The sequence below is a fragment of the Buceros rhinoceros genome, unplaced genomic scaffold (assembly GCF_000710305.1).
Source record: "Buceros rhinoceros silvestris isolate BGI_N320 unplaced genomic scaffold, ASM71030v1 scaffold19919, whole genome shotgun sequence".
NCBI lineage: Eukaryota > Metazoa > Chordata > Aves > Bucerotiformes > Bucerotidae > Buceros > Buceros rhinoceros.
Genome location: NW_010430147.1, coordinates 19,030 through 23,608, shown reverse-complemented (window position 1 = coordinate 23,608; position 4,579 = coordinate 19,030). Strand labels below are relative to the sequence as shown.

The window sequence follows — 4,579 nt, the reverse complement described above, 5'->3', positions numbered from 1 at the left end:
CCCCCCCAGCTCTCTCCCCTCTCCTCCCAGCAGAGGGTTCCACCCTCGGGTCATTCCTGGGGCTCCTCTGGCCCCGCTCCAGCAGGTCCAATATCATCACTGATGGTAAAGGATCCGATTCTGCTGTGGGTGACTCAGTCTCTGCTCGTGTCTCTGATAAGACTCGTCATGGAAACACCATCGGGAACAAGCTTTGCCCCCAGGAGATCCCCCTCGAGGTGCAACATCTGCACAAGCTCCAGTTTGAAACAGTGGTGAGAACATCCCTGCCTCAAGCTCACCCACCTGCCGGGTTCCATCAGCTTCTCCACAGCTTTAGAAGCTGCCTCCAACAGCAGAGATTTACATCAGGAGCAGCTGCTTTCTCTCCGTGTTTGGACCGGGGAGGAGCAGCCCAGAGGCAGCAGCCAGGGTGCAGAGATGACCCTTGGTGTGATCCTGAACCCCCCAGTTGTGGCAGCATGTCCTGTGTGCCCTGCAGCACCTTGGCAAAGGGTTTGTGCTCTGCATGGCCACCTCTCCAGCCACGAGAGCTGTCCCTGCCAGCGTGCGTAAGCTGGCTGGCAGGAAAAGACCCAAGAGACTTAGTTGTCCTGGGCTCATTAAATCCTGCTTCAAAGATCCAGGCTGTGGACAGCAGGATTAAAAAGCCTGGTTTTAATTAACAAAGCTCTCCTGAGAGCCGCCGGTCAGGCATTTTGCTGCTCTGGACGGGAGGGCACGCTGAGGACAGGCAGCGCTGCAGAGAGGGTGCTGCCAGCGCCAAACCAGCTTCATCCTCTGGCCGCTGCCCTGGGCCAGTGAGCTGCTCTGAGCCTCAGCGGGGTCCTGGGATGCACGAAGAGACCCCATGTGAGAAACGCCTTCTCCCACGGGAGGGGAGCACAGCTTATCCGCAAAACACTGGAGCCCTTTCTGAAGCGAGCGGGAGGCAAGGGAAGTGGAGCCTGCCCCGGGATTCCTCAGGACAACAGCACCAGCTCCATCGCAGCTTCCCTTTTACAACCCGAGCTCTGCCCTGCAGACCCTCACAGCTTTCATCTCCCTCTAGGGAAAGGCCTTGGCTCTGAAGTCACGTTTACATTAAGATTGTGATTGATTAAAACCAGATTATCACAATTTTTCAGTTCATTCCTATATGCACCAATAGCTGTTTCTCCCAAGCACAACCCCCAACCCCAGCCAAGCGCTGGAGTTTGTTCCTGGGCTTGGTGTGTTAAACCATGAGCACCCCAGGCGGGAGGAGCTGCTCTGCTGACAGCACTGGGGACTCACAGCAGAGCACCTCAGGAACAGGCACCGCTGCTGTTCTCCACTACACTTTTAAAGAAATTCACTAAAATGGACGATACTGCTCAAGAGGTTTCTCTGAGCAGCACAAGCCTCACCAAGGCATGGGGCAAGGTCAGGCACTTGCGGACCAAGCGGAGAAGAGATGCTGCAGCCCCAAAGCCTGCTGGCAGAGGATGAAACCTGCTCATCACCAAGGGTGCTCGGCTGGAAAGCTCCTCTGCTTCCGGCCAGGCTGGAGTGGCTGCTGGTGACCTGGGGAGCAGGCTCACACTTGGGATGGGTTTGGGAAACACCTAGTATGGGGTGGGGGTGGGGATGGAGCTGCAGAGGCAAAGCCTCGTCAGTGCATTTGAATGGGAAGGACACTGAGGTCCGTCTTAAGCCATGGTGATGACTCAAGAAGTCATCCTACCTCTTTCTTCACTCCAGAACATGAAGTAATTAGGAATGATAAAGAGCATTAGACAAATCATGTTGAAATCTGGCTCTCCAAAGAAGCGCAGCTGTTGCGTCACCCAGCAGCCCATCCTGACCCGCTCCTGACAAGCTCCTCTGCCGAGGTATCAAATCGATAATGACTCATTTCCCTTTTGCGCCCACAAATCAATTGTAATAATGGCTTAATATAGCTGAAGTATCTACAAATCCTCCTTCATCCCCAACGATGTCAGGAGAAAATCCGACCTTGTTATTAAAATCAGCGATTACTCACAGTATTGCTCCCAGACACACTCAAACTTCGACAGGGACGAGGAACAGCTCCTGACTTTTAACTCCCTTGTGGGCAAAGCAGATGGGTGCTGCCAGGTTCTGCCCATGCTGCCATCCCACTCACTGCCTCGCCACGGAGGTACCGCCGGTGCCAGACCTGCCCCTGAGAGATGCACTGGGGTGTCCCCACAAAGGCGAGGGGGAGGAGGAGGAGGAAGAGTTCACCCCTGCCAGCACTCAGAACAAGCTGGGACAGCCCAAGACTGAGGGCAACCAACCTGAATCATCAAAGACTGTGGTGACAATGTTCCTGGGAATCTTCCTGTTTTATAAACACTTCAATCAAATTTATATTTGGGACCCAGTGTAGGTAAATAACGGCTCTTTAATTATCATAGCATCAAAGTCCCGGTATAATGCTTATTAAGTCATACTTAGGGCCAGATAATCTAGCCTATTTTGGATCCCTCTATTTAATCTTTCCTTTTTGGCAAACGGCCTGGAGCTTATGCCCATGTCCCAGGTATTTCCTCTTTTTCAGAATGAACGTGTGCAGGGGAACCCCAGGCAGACACAGCGCTTAGCCTGACCTCCACAGCATCTCCTTTGGATTCTCGGCTATCCTATGAATTTCTTCAAGACCTTCAAGCTTCTCTGGTCCATCTAATCCTGCTCCCACTACTGCCAGTGTCACAGCTCTCAACTCCTCAGGCTATAATCTTACCTGCTGCCAGCTCCCTGTGCCACGGGTCAAGGGGTGTCCTGGCTAATCTGGTTGTTTAGCCCAACAGTAATCACCTCCAGCGCACTCTGACCCCGGCGGCCACCGCACCACGCTCCCGGCGGCCTGCGCGGAGAGAGGCTGCCCGCTTTGCCCCTAAGCTAGCAATGTTCAATTACATTTCCCTTAATCCTGCTGTTGATCTTGCAGCCCCGGCCAGCTTTTTCTGTCTGGAGGAAGGGACAGATTGGAGGTGAATCACTCGCTGCCCGGTCCTAAGAAGATGAAGGTCAAGATAATGGGATCTCAGTGTTTCTGAGAAATGCTTCTTAATCAGCGCTTCCCTTTGATGGCTATTCTTTAATTCAAAGTTCAGGTTTTAGGAGCCGCCAGGTAACTCCTTTGAACTTCTGCCGAGGTTCACATGTGGGTTTCCACCTAAAGCCACAGAGCAACAGACCCGGGGCCAAACGCTGACCTGCCACGCTGGCACCGAGCGGGCTGATGCTGCTCTAAAGAAACTCTGCTGGAATAACACCTGCATCTGAACATAAGAACTTCATGGAGGCACCTAATTTCCCTCCAGAAAACATACTCAGAGCAGCTACACCTATGGGAGACATGGGGCTCCTGCGAGCACGGCTTGGTGCTCAGTAGAGGGATGATTTCTGGAGGGAAATCACTTGTCTTGGGTGTTTCAAGCCCCACAGGAGAGGATGAGGATGATGATGGCATTAGAAAATCTGCATTGTTACACCTTCCTGCAGCAGATCACGAGATCCTGTAGAGGATCTGCAAGAGCCTGCAAACACCACCATAGACTGGGGGAAAGTAGGAGTACTGGGACCCAGCAAAGTGTCTCGCAGTGGACTGCAATATCCAGACCTTCTTCCAGAGGTCAGTGACAGCCCGGTCAGGCTTTTCTGGGTCTCCTCCTTTAACGAGCTAATCTACCCCAACAGCCAAAATCCCATCAACTCAACCAAATCCACCTCTGGAGATTAAAATGTCATATTCGCTGAGCAAAGACACTGAGCTCCTGTGAACCTCGTGAGCAGAAGACGGGGGGAAGAGTCAGCAAAGCTGCTCCTCCGTGGCAGAAAGCCCTGTTACCCAAGTGCTGGAAACAGACAATAATTGATCTATAATTAATCTATAATTAATTTCAGGTCTCAGGAAACCTGCCCTTGTTTCTCTGGTGAGACTGACTTCTCAGGAGGGGTCTGCAAACGGTCACCCACGGACCTCGCCGAGGGATCCAGAGCTGCTCTACAGAATGATGGGCTCCAATTAAAAATTACGGAGACTGCACGGTAGAAATCCTGATGTTAGATTGCAGTTTTTTATGAACTCCATGAAGGAGCACCAGTATTTGTGCTGCTGGATTCACAGAGGTCACCTGAGATGCTGCGCTGGATCCTTTGGGGCTGAGTTTCATGAACCTGCAGCTATTTCTCCCGTTCTCATGGATATGACCATCCCTTTTCCCCTCTCTTCCATGCTTTTACGTTCCGGGCACCGTCGTCGCACACCTGACTCGCTGGGTGCTCACACCCTTACCCACGGGCCAAACTTTTCAAAAGCAACGCATACAGCCCAGTCCCCACTAGAGCTGCAACACCCCGTGTCACCCACTGGGGTGGCCTCCCGGGTGCCCTGCCTGCAGCAGAACAGGGGCAGCCAGTGAAGGCAGGCAGCTGGGAAGTGCTTGGGATTTTATTCATTTATTATTATAAATTTTTAAAGTTTAGGGGTTTTTTAATTTAAGATTTTATTTTAATTAATTCATAAAATTCTGAAAAGCATTTTTTTACCCCCCAGGCTCCTGCCCAGCTCTCAGCACTGCGGCTGGCC

At 52.2% G+C, this 4,579-nt stretch overlaps 1 protein-coding gene across 1 annotated transcript in view; it reads right to left on the bottom strand.

Moving 5' to 3' along the window:
• The window catches only part of LOC104499429 (syntaxin-binding protein 4-like), a gene marked incomplete at its 5' end in the record, with an annotated part of 29,994 nt that overhangs the window by 24,976 nt on the left and 439 nt on the right, over positions 1 to 4,579 (bottom strand). The gene's annotated exons all lie outside the window — the stretch shown is intronic.